Source organism: Pan troglodytes, chromosome 12, assembly GCF_028858775.2.
Source record: "Pan troglodytes isolate AG18354 chromosome 12, NHGRI_mPanTro3-v2.0_pri, whole genome shotgun sequence".
NCBI lineage: Eukaryota > Metazoa > Chordata > Mammalia > Primates > Hominidae > Pan > Pan troglodytes.
Window position 1 is genome coordinate 16,857,145 of NC_072410.2, and position 19,627 is coordinate 16,876,771.

At 45.7% G+C, this 19,627-nt stretch overlaps 1 long non-coding RNA gene across 1 annotated transcript in view; it reads right to left on the reverse strand.

Moving 5' to 3' along the window:
- Window positions 1-19,627, reverse strand: part of LOC129143246 (uncharacterized) — a 72,049-nt gene that overhangs the window by 35,324 nt on the left and 17,098 nt on the right. Inside the window, exon 2 of the long non-coding RNA XR_008546488.2 lies at window positions 16,374-16,477. This is a non-coding gene — a long non-coding RNA (uncharacterized LOC129143246). The remainder of the gene's footprint in view (window positions 1-16,373; window positions 16,478-19,627) is intronic.

Here is a 19,627-nt window from a genome sequence, read left to right on the forward strand (position 1 = left end):
TTATCTCACACAGCTTGAGATGGTCACAGTCCAGCAGTCCCTTAACTGGGAAGTTCTGTTGTAGGACCTCTCACGAAGTTGCAGTAAAGGTATTGACGTGGGCTTCCATCATCTGAAGACTCCACTAGGGTAAAAGTTCCCCGCTTCTTACCATGTGGACATCTCTGTATGACTGTCACCTCATGGCAGCTGGCTTCCCCAAGAATGAGTGACTGTGGGAGCTGGGGCTGGCTCAATCCAGTCAGAAGCCTCACTAACTTTACAACCTAGTCTCAGAAGTAACATAGCATCCACTTTGGGAGGGCAAGGTGTGCAGATCACTTGAGGTCAGAAGTTTGAGGCCAGCCTGGCCAATATAGTGAAACCTCATCTCTACGAAAAATACAAAAATTAGCCAGGCATAGTGGTGCATGCCTGTAGTCCCAGCTACTTGGGAGGCTGAGGTAAGGGAGGAGACCACCCCTCATATTGTCTTATGTCTAATTTCTGCCTTCAAAGAAAGAAGAAGTAAAAACTAAAAGGCAGAAATGAAATCCACAGGCAGACAGCCTGGCACCATGCCCTGGGCCTGGTAGTTAAAGATTGACCCCGAACTAACCGGTTATGTCATCTATAGATTCCAGACATTGTATGGAAAAGCACTGTGAAAATCCCTGTCCTGCTCTGTTCTGTTCTGATTACCACTGCATGCAGCTCCCAGTCACTTACCCCCTGCTTGCTCAGTCGATCATGACCCTCTCATGCAGACCCCCTTAGAGTTGTAATCCCTTAAAAGGGACAGGAATTGCTCACTCAGGGAGCTCGGTTTTTGAGACATGAGTCTTTCCGACCCTCCTGGCTAAACAAAGCCCTTCCTTCTTTAACTTGGTGTCTGAGGGGTTTTGTCTGTGGCTCATCCTGCTACAGAGGAAGGAGAATCACTTGAACCCAGGAGGTGGAGGTTGCAATGAGCCAAGATTGTGCCAGTGCACTCTGGCCTGGGCAACAGAGTGAGACACAGTCTCAAAAAAAAAAAAAAAAAAAAAAAAAAGAAGTAACATACCATCACTTCTGTTGTCTTCTGCTCACACAGACTGACCCTGACACGTGGGAGGGGTCATCCTAGAGACTGGCAACCACAGCCCATGCTTTGGCCACCAGTGATTCATGTTCCTCTGCATGATAGACACACCAGCCCTACCTAGATCTTCCCCCTTGCTCCCCCAGCAAAATCTCATCCCCATCACAGAATCAGCTCAAAGTCCAAAATCTTACTCTCAAAATCAGATCCAAGTGTTGAAGAAGTTCCTCAGACATAATTCTCAATCTGAAAACCTGTGACATAAGAAGACAAGGTATCTGTCTGTCCTGCACACACCTGACATTGGTGTAACAGGCAGGGAATAACTGTATAAACATTCTTGTTTTGAAAGACGGAAAATGGGAGCAAAAGGGAGTCATTGTCCATAGCAGTCCCTCTGGGCAATGGTGGGAGTCCCTTGCTCAGGACTCAGTCCTACACTGCCCAGCAATAGCTCCATAGCTCTTAATTCCATTTTCTGGGCTCTTGGACCCACCTCTGAGTCATCTATTTTTTCATGACAGGTACTATGTATGGGTTTTTCAGCTTCTTCTGCTTAAAGAAATTAGAGGTCCGAAGTTCTCTCTTCCTTGTGAACTGTCTGTGTCAGTCCAAGCTAGGGGTGTTTCTGGTGATGTAAGTCTCTTAAAAACATTGTGGGTCTCATGTGAATCTCACTGGGGTTTACTCCATTAGACAAAAGTGACACCCACAATTCTCTTCGATGTAAGTCCTTCTCCATTTTGGATTTCTGCTGAGGAACAGCTTCCTTAAGCATTGTAGAAGCTCTTTTGTGTAATGGAGAGGATCTGTGAAGCATACATTTAAAAATTTAGGGGGCCTTTTGTCTGGCTTAATGGTATTCAGAGGCACAATCTTTGATCATTCTGAGGTCTTCACAAAGGATTTTTCAGTCACACACTTGGCTTCATCTCTGAACTATGCTTTTCTGAGAGTTTCCTGTGTTTGATCTTTGCTCAGAAGCCATTTCTTAATTTTAGCATCAATTGCCATCTGAAGAGGCTGGGAATCTTCAAAAACAGCAAATTTTGACTCCTTTCTCTTCAGTGTATCTCTCTTCTCTCATATTTTACCATAAGCAATAAGAAGACACCAGGCAGTACCTTCAACTCTCTGCCTTGAACAACGTCCTTGGCTAGATCACCTAGTTTATTAAATCATCTCCTAACTCCTGAATTACTGCATGCAGTGGTGTTGCTCAGCTTTCTACCACCACATAACAAGGACCCCATTTTCTCTCACATCCAATCAAATTTTCCTCACTTTCCTTTATGCCCCTATCAGTCACCTCCTCAAATTCAAATGCTACTGACAGCCTGTCCCAAGCAATTTAGGCTTTCGTGAATGCTTTCCGTAAGGCCTCCCAGCTAGTGCCCACTGCTTGGTTCTAAAGACACTCATCTTTTAGGTATGTGTTGTAGCCATGCTCTACTTCCACATACCAAAATTATTATTAGTCATCTCTTGCTGAGTAACCTCAACACAGAGTATCTAGAGATAACGACTGTTTTTATTACAAGGTTTCGGAGTCAGGAATCTGGGAGTGGCTTTTGTGGGTGGTGCTGGCTCAGGGTCTCTGATAAGATTGCAATCAAGCTATAGCTGGAGCTGTAGCATCTGAGTGCTTGACCGGGGCTGGGGATCACGTACTTGCTGGTAGGAGGCTTCAGTTCCTTGCCACGCAGTCCTCTCTATAGGGCTGAACATGACATGGAGGCTGATGTCCTCCAGAGAGCGTATTCCAAGGGGCAGAGGAGAGTGAGGGCAAGACAGAAAGAAGTGACATGACTTGGTACAGCATGGGAGGTGACACACAAAGACACTATGGAAAGTGGAGATCCTTACGGGCCAGGTGGCAATCATGCTAATTGCTGACACCTGCTTTACTGCCAACCCCCCCACAGCAGGCCCCCAGCAGGTCCTGGAGTCTGCTCAGAGCTTGTCTCAGATAGACCCGCTACTAATATCAAGGGGCTGGACTGCTTCCTCCTGTGAATGCTGTACACATAATTTTAATGTAACAATTCACCTTTTAAATATAGCCGTAAGCTATTTTCTCCACTTTACTGCCAGAAGGCAATGCTCTCTGAGGACTTCACATGGCAAGGAGGCCTAGTGGATACCTAATTTTCTCCCATAGCAGCAGCACACTCCCAACTCTGCAGTCTGACTTGTGCGTCTGAATTTAATATGGGATCAACTTATTGTTGGAGGGAGCCATCCTGATAGTGGCAAAACTGTGTGCACTTTTTTTTTTTTTTTGAGACGGAGTCTCACTCTGTTGCCAGGCTGGAGTGCAGTGGCGCGATCTTGGCTCACTGCAATCTCCACCTCCTGGGTTCAAGCGATTCTTCCACCTCAACCTCCTGAATAGCTGTGACTACAGGTGCGCACCACCACGCCCAGCTAATTTTTGTATTTTTAGTAGAGATGGGGTTTCAGTATGTTGGCCAGGATGGTTTCAATCTCTTGACCCCGTGATCCGCCTGCCTCGGCCTCCCAAAGTGCTGGGGGATTACAGGTGTGAGCCACCGTGCCCAGCCACTGTGTGCACCTTTTACTTTTGAGTACAAAAGTTCTGGCTAGTCCTGCATCAAGGTGTTGCATTGGAACATGCAACATAAGAGTCTCCCTGGCTGGGCGTGGTGGCTCATGTCTGTAGTCCCAGCACTTTGGGAGGCCGAGGTGGGAAGATCACCTGAGGTCAGGAGTTTGAGACCAGCCTGGACAACATGGTGAAACCCCGTCCCTACTAAAAATACAAAAAATTAGCCGGGTGTGGTGGCGCGCAACTGTAGTCTCAGTAACTGGAATGGCTGAGACACGAACATCACTTGAATTTGGGAGGAGGAAGTTGCAGTGAGCCCAGACTGCACCAGCCTGGGTGAAAAAGCAAGACTCCATCTAAAACAAAAACGAAAACAAACAAACAAACAAAACCGTCTTCCCAAGGCACAGGTGCTGAAGAGACTGTTCTTCATTCAACTCTCCAGAGGGGAACATGAGGGTTCTTTCTGGGGCTTGCCCATGCAAGGAGACCTCATCCTGGATTCAACTGCCCCCTCCCTCTCCAGGTCAAACCCTTCAGGCAAGGAGCCAGGGGCTTCTCTGTGGATCTGGGCAGGCCGGAGGTCCCAGGCCTGTATGGGGAGATGGGCCTCTGTTAAGGCAGCCTGTGGGAGTGCACATTCTTTGGGGAAGCCCCATATGAATTGCAGGGAACAAGGGAGCTGGTGCAGCCCATGAAAATATTCGTTTTTAATTTTCTTGATTTTTTAGACCATAGAAGTATTACATGTTTGTTAACATTTTAAGTATTACATATATAAAGCATAAATTCTTACACAAGAGTATAATATTCTAGCATTTTGTTCATGTGTGTATGCATATATATGTTTATATAATTTTGAAATATTCATTTAGCAGATATTTATGTGTGCTGCACACTGGGGATATAATAACAAAACAATCAGACATTATAGAGCTTACATACTTATCTGGAGAGAAAAGCAATGAGCCTAATAAATGAAAAATTATGTAAGATATGAGAAGGAACTAAATGTTCTGGGGAAATTAAGCAGGAAGAAGGAGAAGGAAAGGCAGAGTGAGAGAGGATTAGTTTTGAATAGAATGATTATGAAAGGCAGCACTAAGAAGGTAACATTTGAGCAAAGACCTGAAGGAGCAAACCATGTGAATACCCAGGGCAAAAATCATTCCAGGCAGCAGGACCCACAGGTGCAAATGTCCTGGGGCAGACACATCTGGTGAGTTCAAGGACCGGTTACAAGGCTGGCATGCCTGGAGCAGAGAAAGCAGAGGGGAAGGAACAGGAAGAGAGAGTCACAGAGGTGTTGGGTGGCAGGAAAGGGGAGGCATTTGAAGAGTCTTGTATTTTACTCTGAGAGAGATGAAGCACCATTGAGGAATACAGAACAGAGAAACAACATGATCTGACTTCAGCCTTAAAAAGATCACTGTGCCTGCAGGTGACCACAGACTATAGGAAGGTAAGGCAGAGGCAGAGACCAGTGAATTTAACCTTCTGGGCTCAGGTACAGAGGAGGTGGGAGGTCAGATTTAACCAGGGTTGGGATTTAGCTGAATGAGACAAATTGAGAAAGAGACAAAGGGACTGAGGCTAACACAAGAATGGGAAAATGATTGGCACTACGGCCCATCAGGGCTGGGGAAGAGGGAGGTGAGGCCGGGGAGAGGGAGAAAAGATGGTGGGACCATGGGTTAGAAGGGGTGTCTAAGTGGTAGAAGGTGTGTGTGGGTTGTAAGTTTGAAAGGGATTAAAAAGTTAATGGAATTGGAGAAAGAGAGGAGTGCGTGGGAAAGATAAGCTGGGGTTACTGGAGAATGGAACACCCCAGATCAAGATTCTAAATAGCGTTGCAGTTTTTGGTAATGTCATCATTAAGGGTATGACCATGAGCTGAGGTGGGGAGAACTTGATTACAGGAGGAAAGGAGGTCAAAAACCGAAAGGCCAGGTTGTAGAAGGATTCCACGCATGGAGAGAGTTGGCCAGGAGCTCAAATGTCCAGAAAAAGGGGGCTAATGACTTTAGGGTAGGAATTTGATGGCTGCAAAGAAAACTAATCATGAATTCTAGCAGTTCCAACTTCAAAGACGGAGGATTTTAGGGAGCACTGAGGGAGAATGGTCGCAAGTGGCGTTGAGGAGCCTGGAGGACCCCCGCCCACTTCCAGACCTGAGGGACTCATTTGATACAGACTGTTCTACAAGCCATAGGCACAATTAATGTCACAGTTCATTTTTATAGCTGCTTCATTTCCCATTTCATAGGTGTCTCATGATGCATTTCACTGTCTCCTTTTGAAGGTCACTGAGGTTGTTTCAGAGTTCCTCTTGTCATTACAAGCAATCCTGAAATTACCATCTTTGTTAATAATTACAGTGCCCATTAAGGCCAGGCAAATGGGAAGCAGGAACCTGGGGCCTCCAAATTGCCCACTGCCCACTAACAACTGGGCCGAGAAGGTGCAGCCTGCTTGCAGCCCCGTGCCCTGAGGGGGATGCCTTGCAATCCAGTTTAATTTCCCACATCCTCCTTTATCGGGGCTCACTTTCCTTAGAACCCTGCCCAGGGGTTTCTAGAGTGACTGCATGGGTTGTTCCTCTGCGGCATGATGATTTGTGCAGCATGAAGGCCGCCTGACAACCTGGGGAACTGAAAATATATGACATCTGCCAACCTCCTGGTGGACAACTGAGAGGGAGTGGAGAGGACTGATTTCAGGCTCACAAGCACAGCATTTTATGAAGAGAAGGACAAATTCACATGTCAGCATCTTGAGAGAAAACCCCAGACGTGGAAAGGAATCCATTTGAGTGGGAGGAGCCGTGGTTGCCAGCTAGGACCCGGGTTCTAGGGCTGCTTCTGCCACAATCTCTCCGGAGACCTTGGGCACACTCCCCACCCTTCTCAGAGCCCAAGTCCCCATTTCTACGTTGGAAACTGGGATCCAGAGGACGGAGCACCATTGAGAGGGAGCCAGCCAGAGCTGGCTTTCTAGCCAGGTGCCCTGATTTTCCTCAGTAAAGAGCCTACTGGAAGTTGATTCCTGGGTTGTGAAATGGGAACTTTAGGTACCTCTTTCCCACCCAGGTCCACAAGCCCTTACCCAAAGCCTTAAGCATTTTCGGAATCGAGAACACTGCAGCTCTGGAAGAATAGCACGCTGCATGTGCTATTTTACATGACACCCTGGTGGAGGGGTGGCTGGGGCAGCACCCATCACCAAACTCATGAATATGCTGCAGGGAAATGTCTGCATGTTCACTCCCAGTGGGATCAGTGAAAATGAGAAATAGTCTTACATCAGGTCAGCTTGGGTTTTGCTGTCCAACGAGCCATGGAAAGACTTCTCCTTTTAGGCCCAGTTCTTCCCTCTGGCATAGAAAAGGCAATGGCATTGGACCTGGAGAGAAGGCATCCACAGAATGTGGGGGCCCTGGGCTCCTGCTCCTCTCAGAGCCAGGGCGTGCCATGCCCTGCGCAAGAATGCGAATGTTGTGAAAATGTCACATCTAACACTTGTGCATGTTATCTTCCCCCTGAAGAAAGCACCTGTCCTCGGAATGAGCCCAGAACACCTCAGGGCGCCCTGTTCCCCCGCCTGCCCATAGGCTCCCTCCTGGGCTTCAGGAGGGGATAGGGTATCCATCTGCCTGTTGCCTTTACTCTGTTCCTGTGCATCAGCCTCCTGCATATCACAGTGACGTGACCCTGCTCTCCTCTGAACCCAGGTGCAGCAAAGGGAGCCAGGAAGACCTTGATTCCTCACATGTCTCTTTTGCTCTTGGTCTGAGATGCACCCAGCAAGGGCAGTCAGAACTCAGGCTTCGATGACACCTCCTGGCATTTTGCTGTGAAAGGGGCTGCAGCTGAATTGCTTCTTGGCAAACCACAGTGCCTGCTTTTGGATTCCAATACCGGCTCCACCACCTGCAAGGCAGCTTCCATTCCCCCTGTCTGTAGCATGGGGGTGATAATAGCCAATACTCAGCATGGTTTCATCAGCTCATGCACACAAAATAAACAGCACAGATCTTGTCATGGTGGCCCCCCTACAAATCAGTGTTGGTTTTCTTTCCCCTTTAAGTCTGAGTCTAAACAAACAGGAACCACATTCAGTTAACTCACTTTCACCATTTGTTTAGAAGTCATCTACTTCCTTTCGTGTTATTTTTGAATGGTTTTAAAAAACTATAACCACTAGGGCAATGTAAACTTCTAAAGAGATACTTGGAGACTGTTTTGGAACTAATGTATCCCTCAGACACCTTAGTGAGGGAGACTTCCTCCTGGTAACATTTTGCATTGATCTTCTCACCATTTGCCTTAGAAAGCTTTCAAAAGTAGGTGTTATCATTTTTGTACAGGACACTAGCAAGTGAAAAAAAAGGACAGGTGCATTAGTTTCCTCTGCTGTCTGTGCACATTGAGTCAGCAGCTGAAGGTGGAGGTAACATGGGCTGCAGAGGGCCTACCTCGCTCTCTAGGGAAGCTCCTGTTGCTCCAGCTCATTCAAGTCCCCAGCTCAATGGGCTTCTGCATGGTGGGGGCTCTGGCATCCTGACACTGAATGCCGAGCAGAGGTGGCCATCTCTCCAGAAACTTATGTAGAGAAAGGCTCTTGCTGGGGACAGAGGAGAAAGGGGGTGGTGTGGCCACCTAGGGCTCAGGGGTTGGAATGGGACTTCCAACTACATTCCCACCACCCTCATATCCCATCACCCTGGATATGAGTGAACCTCACCTTTTATGTCACTACTTCTTGTTTTTGAGTCTTGGTTTTCCCATCTATAAAATAAAGACAATACCATCTACCTCAGAGGGTTCTTGCAAGTTAGAGAGCACACTCATGTAGTACCTGGCATGTAACTGTATCTGCTGTTATTATGGTGGTGTTGCTTATAACTAGAAGAGGGGAACCTCCAATTCAGAAGTCCAGAATGTTTATTTGGCAGGATCGATCCAACATAACTGCAGAGGGATTTCCATGTGACTGATATTGAGGGTCACTTTCCAGCTTTCAGCATCAGCAGGATTTCAGGGATTCCTAAGGTGGTCCTCATGAAGTGAGCTGGAGGCAGTGAAAGAGCGGAGTCACCAACATACTTGTCACAACCTTAATGAAGTCTTCATTAGAGGTGGCATACAATTTGTTCTCAAGTCTGCATGGATTTTTGCACGTGAATGAATATATATACTTGCTAGCCAAATGAAACAATAAACATGGAAATGCTTTGAACAGAACAACACCAACACATTCATATTCAGGGAAGATACTGTTTTTACGTGCAGACACACCAACCTATGAATAACCAGACTGGTGGTGCACTGTACTAGCAGATAGTTTGTGTCTTCCTGATTCTTTCTGGTTAGGGACACTTCCTTTGTGTCCCTAGCACCTCTACGTGCTGCAAGTGGACATAACTGATCTTCCAAAGCTTGGCCTCCAGTTCTCATCAGCTAGACTTGCTGCGTGTATTTGTCAGGATAGGTGTGATCCTGCTCCAATTATCAATTAATTCCCCATGTCTCTGTGGGTTAGTACAACGAATGTTTATTTGTCATTCACATCCAGCCTAATGCAGGGCGGAGGCCCCTTCTGTGCACTCTGGGTCCTGAGGCTCCCGCCTGGTCACCAGTGCTTCCCCCGCCTTCCATGGGGGACGCAGCGACCTGGCCCAGCTGTACCAGGCTGGGAAATGGAGGGCTGGCATGGTATTTGGTGAGCCCCCGAATCTCAGAGACCTGGCACTGGCAAAACTAGAGTGGCCTGCCTTTCTTCCAGCAACATCTTCTTGCTAAATGTGCATCCATATGTCCCACATTTCTAGCGAAGACGCAAGAGGGCCTGCCACTCCATCCTCCATGGGCTGGCTGGACTCACGCAGTATTGCCCTGTGGTTTCCATGTGAAAGGCACACCCTGGGGGAGGTGCCAGACTCTCCTCTGGGGCGTGGTGGGAAAGAAGAATTGTATTTCTTTCTATCTCACATTCTCATTTCTGTTTTGGAGGCTTTACAGTGTACACAAGACATGTGTGCCATAGTTCATTGATATACTTTCTAAAGAAATAGATACATATAATGGAACTACAGCTTCAGAAATTTTTAATGATAAAAATTGTGTTCAGAATGAAATGGAGATGGCTATTTTAGAGATCAAGGAGGTAACTTCTTGACTGGCTGAAATACCATATTTAGTTCCTTTCAATATTCTGTGATTATTCTGCTCTCATGACAGAGGTTTACTCAAATGTATGTAGTTTTTTTTTTTTTTTCACGAGGCCTCAGGTCTTTGGGAATGGCATCACACCTCACACTAACCTCTTAGTGTTATGCTCACCTTTAAATTAAAAAAAAATGTTGAAGTATTTATTTTCTCTCCACTATGTTGTAAAATTTTCCACAATGGCAAATGCAAGTCATTTAGTCTTGCACGGAAGGAGAAGCAAGACTGATGATCTCCACGCTGGAGAGCTGCCTGTCTCCCCTTTTCTTCTCTTTCTTTTTCATTTGTTGGGCAGTGGGTAGGGGCAGTGGAAGTGAGGAGACAGAGGGCAGTGTCTATACTCTCTGGGCCCCTAAGCAAATCCCATCGCTGTCCAAAAGATGGAGCTGTGGTCCTGTAGCCAGGTTGGAGCCCTGTGGACCCTGCCGGAGATCCTGTTCCTAAAGGGAAGGCCAAAAATCACTTGTTGCTCATACTGGGAGTCCCTGTGTATGATACCTTAAACAGAGAAAAACGATCCTTAAAGGTAGGAGGAAGCCAAAGATGGCAAGAGGATGAATGGCTTCCGCAGCGGACATTCAAATATTACAGTTCTGTCACTTGGGCAGAGGATGGTTCATGGGGTTATCACACTCCCATATTTATGCTAAATAGAATAATTAGACTACAGGTGGTTCTAGAGATAATCACTAACCAAACCACCTCAGCCCTGGAAGTGCTCGCGCAACAACAAAACCAAATGCACCTGACAATTTATCAAAACAGACTAGCACTAAACTACTTATTAGCAGAAGAAGGTGGGGTCTGTGGTAAGTTTAATGTCTCTAATTGCTGTTTTAACATAGATGATAATGGAAAGAGCAGTTCTAGAAATTGCTTCAAACATCAGAAAAGTAGCCCAAGTACCAACTCAAACCTGGAAGGGATGGGACCTGGCAAACCTTCTGGGAGAGTGGTTCTCTAATTTAGGAGGATTTAAAACATGGGTAGGGACAGTAATCTTCATCATTGGGCTCCTCCTGTTTCTCCTGTGCTATCCCATTGATAATTAAAACATTGATAATAATTAAATAATAGCCATTAAAACATTGATAATAGCCATTAAAACATTGATAATAAAAGCCATTAAAACTTGTTGAAACTACAGTTAACCACCAGACAATCCAGACGATGCTCCTGCTACAGTGACACAGTGGATACCAACCCGTCTCTCAAGAATACCCAAAAAATTAAGGTTTTCTTTTTCCAAGGTGCCCACGCCACCCCCTGTGTCACACCTGCAGTAGTTATTGAGAAAGTTGCCCCTTTTCCCTTTTTTCTATAACCAAATAGGAATGAAAGATTCTCTCTGGGGCCTGAAAGCTTGAAGGAATGAGTATCTCCTCCCTTCTCAGGCCCAGTCCAAAGGCACAAGGCCACGTGAGTCAGCAGCGTGTGTCAGCAAGATAGCAGAATCAGGAAGAGAGCCAGCCGGTAGATACCTACCCTGGCTGGAAGACACGTACCCCTGAAGATTGAGAAGGAGGCCATCCGGGTACTACGTAGCAATCACATCAGACTGGGACACTTCCTGTTTACAGAGGACTATAAAACCCCTGTCCCGTCCTCCTTGGGGCTGATGTCATTTTAGGCCTCAGCCCACCTGCACCCAGGGGCTCATTAAACAGCATGTTGTTACACACACACACACACCATACACACACACACACACACAAAATCACTTGTTGCTTCTTCTACCTCAACATTTCAGACATGGCTGCCCTGGGATCAGTGTACCATTATGAAAATCATGGCAATTTTCAATGCTGGTCTTCAAAAGCTGGTGAAGAGTGAGAGAATGCTTTCATTTTCTCCCCAAACACAGTCTGACAGTATCTTCTGCTTTAACTGAAATACAGGGTCTGAAGTTAGCAAAGTCACCCGTGCTGCAGGACACTGCCTGGCTGGTGGGCAGTCGGCCTGTTGTGATGTGTGGCCCGAACTTGACCTTGAAAGTGGGGTAATAATGATCAATCCATCACCCTGCTTGCCTTGAGGCTGCTTCAGATCTAACAAGGAAAGCTTTGGAAATCCCTGGAGCCCATGGACATAGGAGGGCCCACTGGCTGTCCGGGTGGCCACTTGGGTTTCTCTCCATCAGCAGCCCCCCTTCTTAGCCTGAGCAGACACCCCCAGCTGCCTGGGGTTGCCAACTGCCTGTACTACCACCAGTAATCTCTCCTGCCTCTATTCACACATTAAATGCACTTTTTCAAAGCCTACTCAGTCTCTGGTAACTGCAACATTTGATAAGTATTTGAATGAGGACTTTAGAAACCAGGTTCCAATTTAATTTAAAACTTTTTACTTTCAATTAATTATAATTTCTCTAAAATTGAAATTTCTAGCAAGACTCAGGGGAGGCCAGGTAGACCTATTTAAGCATAGGAAGTCACTTGGACACCCTTAAAACCAGTGGTTTGCAACCTTGGCTACATATTAGAACAACCTGGGAAGCTTTCAAAACTCCTGATGCCACAGTGGGGCACCCCTGGCCAGGGCTACAGTATGAGTTTCCAGGGCTCCTTCATCTGTAAAAATATATTGAGACATTTTATGACTATTTTGGTATAAAGAAAAATACGTTAATTTTGCATATTAAAACCTCTTCTTTGACGTAAAAGTCTGTTTTCTTCATTTGATTTCAAGGGAAATGTAAACTTTTTGTGTGTTCTAGGCACCGTGCCTAGTGGGTAAGTCAACTCTGCAGAGAAGGAGTTTATGGGGTGAACCCAGCCTTCAGCATTTTCTTAAGCTCCCCCAGGCCATCCTATTGCAAAGTCAAGGTAGATAACCATTTTCAACCATCTAGGACAGAAGGCCTACTTGGCTGGACTGGTCCTGGTGATCCAAAATAGCCTGGAGAGGTCTGGTTCCTTTAGTTCTAATGGACCATGTCCAGCCAAGGTCGGCCTGACCTTGGCCCTGCCTGCCCCAGGCCCTGGAATTCTGGTGAAATCAAACATCCTTGACTCCCACCTTTGGGATTCTGACCTGTACCTGCTGCCAATGAACCCTCCATCTCAGAGCTGGAAAAACAGAAGGACCTTGTAGACCCATGTAATTTCTAGTTGCAGAAGCAGTCTTATTACTGTAGCACCTGGTTCAAGGTCATAGAAATGGCCAAAGCTAGAACTGGGCCCAAGCCCTATCTCCACATCTCACGCTAAGCAATCCCTCAGGAATGAACCTCATTGCCCAAATGGGCAAAACCAGTATGCTCTCTTGAGGGTGTAACTTGCTTGGTCCTTCTGTCTGCCCAAGAGCAGGCCCAGTGGTGAAACCACAAGGGGCCAGTTGCTCTCTGGTTGGCATTAGCTATAGCTTGTCTGAGAATAGGGTGAATAAGAACCAAAGTGGAAGCCTCCAAGGCAACACCAGAAGGCTGCTTATTACACCATGTTGATGCCAGGCTCAGAGGGAGGGGGAGATGAATGTTAGTGATGGCCACAAGAGAGCTGCAGATGTTCTGAAAGATGGGGCACAGCTGCTTTAACTGCCTTCACACCCATGGAATCCCTTCCCTCCTCTCCACTTTCCCTCTCTCCCTGCTTCCTTCTTTCCCTCCTTCTTTCCTTTCTTCCTTCCCTGCATCAACAAACACCTGTTGAGAACCTATTTCTAAATGCGTGGGAGACTGCAGGAGGTGTCTAACAAGGAAGAAACACGTCAAGGCTTCAGGGTCTATGGGGAGAAAGCCCAGCACGTAGATAAATTACAGAACATCAGCAGCAGGTCAGATATATGGGAGCATAGGGCAGGGGGCACAGGGCAGGGGGCATGTCATGGCCCTGTGTCTTGCTGAAGCCAGGGTCTCATAGGTAGTGCCATTTGAGCTGATTTTTGAAGAAGGCTCTTTGGTTGTCATGGAGATGAGGCTGGCAGGTGAGCATGCACAAGATGTGGAATTGAAAGGGAATTTGCGTGTTCTCCAGTGCTGTTGACTCAAGTGCTTCCCATTAGGAGTTGGGGCATTAATGAAATGCAACCACCTCAGTCATTTTCTTGGTATCCTTTCTGCAAATACAGCTAAGAGCTAGAGCTGGGCATTTAGCTAAAGGACCTTTGTTTGTTTGTTTGTTTGTTTGGCTTCCGTGTACACCCCCTGAAAGCAATTATACCGTTGTCAAAAAACCCTGCATTTTCACAGGTTCCTCAGAGAAATTCAGTGAAGAAACGGGACGGGTGCATGGAGCAAGTGAACAAATGGCTTGCAGGGAGCAGAGCTGGAAAGTCGATGGGCGCTGCATGTTTTCCTTAGGGGTTCCTCAGCCACCTCAAGCCTGTCTGCACAGCAGCCACAGTCCTCTCAGAACTCATCACTGTCTTCTAGTTATTTTAGTATCTTCTCAAAGCTATGCCTAATAAAGTGCAGCACAGATCAAGGGCCTTAAAGTGGTTTTTATTTTGCATTACTGTTTTTTTTGTTTTGTTTTTTGTTTGTTTGTTTGTTTGTTTTTTGAGATGGAGTCTCGCTCTGTTGCCCAGGCTGGAGTACAGTGGCGTGATCTCGGCTCACTGCAAGCTCCGCCTCCTGGGTTCACGCCATTCTCCTGCCTCAGCCTCCCAAGTAGTGGGGACTACAGGGGCCTGCCACCACGCCCGGCAAATTTTTTGTATTTTTAGTAGAAACAGGGTTTCACCGTGTTAGCCAGGATGGTCTTGATCTCCTGATCTCGTGATCCATCCACCTCAGCCTCCCAAAGTACTGGGATTACAGGTGTGAGCTACTGCGCCTGGCCTGCATTACAATTTTTGACCATGCCATAACAGGAGGTTGAAGAGAAATATATCAAAACTTTTAACAGGGTTTGTGCTTGAGTGATGGGCTTTTTTTTCCTTCTCTGTCTCATATTTTTTAATCTTTTATTTTAAAATAATCACAGACTCACTGTAATTTGGAAAAATAATACAGAAAACCCCATGTATCCTCCCAGATTCTTCCAATGGTTACATCTTGTGTGGTATAGACACACAATGGAATATGATAGTCTAATGAGAACAAAGGTTCTCCAACTACTCACAACAGTATGAATGAATACATTCAGAAGCATAATATTGTACAGCATCAAACCCAGAAAGTTGACATCAGTGCAATGCTGTTAGCTTGACTATAGACCTGATTCAGATTTCATGAGTTTTTACACACACCTATTTGTGTGTAGGTTTATGCAAATTTATCACATTTAAAAATTCATGTTCTCAGATTTTAATAACTTTTTATAATAAGAATATACTCATTTTATAATAAAGAAGCAGGCTTTACTTTTCAACTTTTTTTCTGGGAATCTCTCCAAGAAAAAAGAAATCCTAAATATGTAAATTCCTAGACACAAAGTTTTTTATTGCTAAGTTACTTACAATATAAAAAAATTAAATCACCCAAGCATCTCACTAGAAGAAATTAAATATAATTAACCAGAGAACTTCTGCTTAATGGACGATTGGGCAACTATTTGAAATGTTTATGAAAAAGGATGTGATAACACATAAAGATGCTTATGATGAGGTTAAGTGAAAACCAAGCTGCAAAACTGTACAGCAGTGTGACGATGACTATGTAAAAAGAAATCAATGCATGGAGGAAAAACAGGAGGCAAACACTGATATGGTTTGGATTTGTGCCCCCACTCAAATCTCATGTTGGATTGTAATCCCCACATGTCAGGGGAGGGTCCTGGTGGGAGGTGATTGGATCATGGGCGCCGATTTCCCCCATGCTATTCTCGTGATAGTAAGTGAGTTTTTATGAGATCTGGATCTGATGGTTTAAAAGTGTGGCACTTCTGCCTTCACTTGCTCTCTCTCTCCTGCTTCGCCATGGTAAGATGTACTTGCTTACCCTTTGCCTTTCGCCATGGTTGTAAGTTTCCTGAGGCCTCCCCAGCCATGTGGAACTGTGAGTCAATTAAACTTCTTTTCTTTATAAATTACCCAGCCTCAGGTAGTTCTTTATAGCAGTGTGAGAATGAACTAATACATACACCAAAACTGTCCTTCTCTCTACCTTTCCTATATTTTCCTAAATTTTGTTATTGAGAAGGGATTTTGAAATTTTAACATGCATCCACTGGTGATCTTAAAATACAGATTCTGATACAGTAGGTTTGAGGTTTGAGGCAGGGTCTAAGATTCTGTGTTTCTGAGGAGCTCCCAGATGACATAGAGGCAGCCGTTATATAAGAGACACTATGTTTAAACAATGATTATTTTTAAAGTGGACCTTTGGGAATAATAATAAGAGGCTTCTTAGGTTGAAAAACCAGCCTCAAATGCCAAAGCATACTCCCCCGCCAAAAAAAATAACACACAAAAAAGTTCAATAATATCACCTCTTTTTACAGACTTCACTTGGATTTTCCAAGTAAAGGTCAATGGAAACTGGGATCGTCAAGCCCTAGAGAGTGAGACTATTCTTTTGTTCTGAATTATCCACTGAGATGGGGAGAGTTTTCCACCCATTGTTAGGTGTACTCACCTTCAATTCAAGGCGTGACTCTTGTCGACTCTGCTTTCTTGGGAGACCTTGTTTTGTTCCCATATCATCATAATGCCTAAGAACAGGTATCTACCGAGAACCACCTAGAGGATGAAAAAGCACAGCCCACAGGCACTCCTCAGACAGGTAACCAACCCTCATGTTCAACAACCGCCTCCTTGTTAAGAAAGGTAATGTGAGGAATTGTAGACCCCATTTATCTCTTGGCAGCCTGAACTGTGAAGCACTTTATTTTTCTTTTAATCTTTCAGCAGGAGCTGTTTTTGTTCTGGCTTTGCCAAATAGATTACAAAAAAGTAAAGTTCTATTTTTAAAAACCAGCCAGTCTTCCTTATGAGCCAATCAAGCAATATATAACGGCTTTCATTTATTTTGTAATTTATAGATCTCAATGCCTTTCTAGAGATATTATTTGACTTTGATAGCATATTTCTTATTTTTAAAGTAAAACATTTTCCATGTTGAATATATGGATTTTTAAAAATGCAAAGATAAGAAAAATTCTTTTATAACATTACTACTCATAATGGTATACTATAGCCTTTTTTTCCCAAATAGAATACATGTGTGTCTTTTTTTTATGAAGCTGTATCATATGGTCTTGTATAATATCTGCTCTATCTCATTTGATCCTCAGAGTAGCCCTGGGAGGAGGCAGGGCAGGTGTTACTAATTCCATGCCATTGGAATGGATTCATCAATGATAACATTCAGTTGCAGAAACTCCTCTTTCTAAGGCTTGGTCCAGTACCTTTTCCAGAACCATGCACGGTGAAGGCTGATCAGAGCCTAAATAGTTCTACAAATATATCCACATAAAAGAGAGTGATAAAGAAGGAGAAAGAATGTTTCCTAGACATTAGTTGCATGAAATGAAATTTATGGAGTGGCCCCATCTTTAAAGAGGTGGCTGCATTAAACCCTATTTGGTTCCCATCCAGCCTAGAAAGTGATGCTAATCAGAAGTATGTTAAAACCAGACAGCTAACAGACAAATTGTGGTGTCTGCCCACAGTGAAATGCGATAGACAACTCACAATATGAACAAATGCTTTCAGAAACATTACACTGGATGAAAGAAGCTTGGCACAAAAGGATACACACTACATGGCTACATTTACATAAGAGCAGAAACAGGCAAACCGACTCTCTGGGGTCAGAGGTCAGGGGAGTGGTGAACATAACCGACCGGGGGTTGTGGTGACTGAAGGGCCCAGGCAGGACTCTGGAAGCACTGGTAACAGTTTGTCACTTGATCTGGATGAACACCAGTGTGTTCCGTTTTGGAAATCCTTTCAGCTGTACTTACCCTAAGTTTTCAAAAGCCTCTTGGTTTCCAGTAGGTTGTACCTGCCTTTGCAGCTCTCACAGAATCCGCCCATTTGTTCAGTTTCTAGGATCAGGGATCACTTGCCTTCCATTTTTATTATTTCAGGCCTCACACATGCAAATCTAACTGGCCAGGACTGACCCAGAAGGAGGCAGAGCTCTGGTCCATGGGTCTTCCCTCCCCAACTGGCAGGCTTTGGTCAACAGCGCTCAGAATGAAAGGAAGGTGGTGGTGCTGGCTTTCAAGTCTCCTCCAAACGCAACGGACCCGGGTCTGCCTGTCCTCCATTAGCTAACACACCGCTAAGAAAAAGACTTGTTCTGAGAGTGAGGACTGCCCCCGGATTTTGTAACCAGTTGCAACCACCTGAAAGCAGCTCTGGGGAAGAGGTCATTGAAGAGTCTCTCCAGGTGAGGGCTTTGTCTTAGATCACCTGCTGTTTTTCAACAATGAGGAAGACTAAAATAGTCCCAGCGTTTCTATTAAAATGCTCTGTTCTCACTGCTGACAGTAGGTGTAGCAGAACCAAACAAACCTGGGACTCAGTTCAGTTCTGCCCCGAAACCAGGTAGGTGAGCAGAAGCAAGTCAGTGACCTCCAAGCCTCAGTTTCCACAACTCTAGAATGGGGATAAGTAACCCTACTTTGGGTGATTCAAGGAGATAGTGTATATTGAAAGGGATTGGTATAAAGGTTGGCACATAGTGAGCTATTCATAAACTCCTCTTAGAAATAATATTCCAGCCAGGTGTGGTGGCTCACGCCTGTAATCCTAGCACTTTGGGAGGCCAAGGAAGGAGAGTCGCTTGAGCTCAGGGGTTCGAGACCAGCCTGGGCAACATAATGACACCTTGTCTCTACAAATAACAATAATAATAATAATAAGCTTGGCATGGTGGCATGCACCTGTAGTCCCAGCTACTTCGGAGGCTGAGGTGGGAGGATTGTTCGAGCCCAGCAGGTCGAGGCTGCAGTGAGCCATGATTGTGCCACTGCACTCCAGCCTGGGAGACAGAGTGAGATCCTGTCTCAAAAAAAAAAAAAGAAAAAAGAAAAAAGTAATATTCCCCTGGTCTTTCATTCATTCAGCAAACACGGATGTGCACCCACTAGGCACTGGGGACGCAGGAGATGCACCAGGAGGAGGCACACGAGGCCCTGCCTCCTGGAGCTTACACGCTGCAGGGCGGAAGGCAGCAAATAGGCAGGCAGACACATGAACATACTTTACTTGAATGCGACGAGTGGTTATGAAGGAAATAAATAAGGTTGTGAGATGAAGAGAATGGTGGAGTTCCATCCACTTGACACAGTGGGTTGGGGAGGTGTCTCTGAGAAGTCAGGGTGATCTGAGGCCCTGGGATTAGGGACAAACTAATCCCATGAAGAATGGGGACTGGGGTGCAGAGGAAATGCAGGGGCAACCTCCGGGAATAGGAGAGGGCTTGGCACTGTGGGGTACAGCAGGGAGGTCAGTGTGGCTGGTGGGCGGTGGAGAGGATGGGAGATGGTGGGGCTAGAGGATCAGGCAGAATCCGTACCCTGGGGTAGGGCCTCTGGAGGCCATCGTGAGGAGTTTGGGAGTTTGGCGCTGAGCAGGAAGGAAGGCTATGCTGGCTCTCAGCTGGTGTCATGTAATATGACTGGCATTTTAGGCCCCTTGATTTGGATACTGTATGGAGAAGAGACAGCAGAAGAGCAAATGGAGGGGCATGAATGAGGTGATCGCGATTATCCTGAGAGGAGGGGCGGTGACTTAGTCTAAGGAGGATGGAGGTCAAGGAGATGGAGGGACATGGACAGACTGGAGAGAGGTTCTGAGGTAGGAGAGACAGGAGATGAGGAAAGGAGAAAGAAAAGAGGGCTCCCAGATCATGGAGACACCCAGGAGGATGAGAGTTGC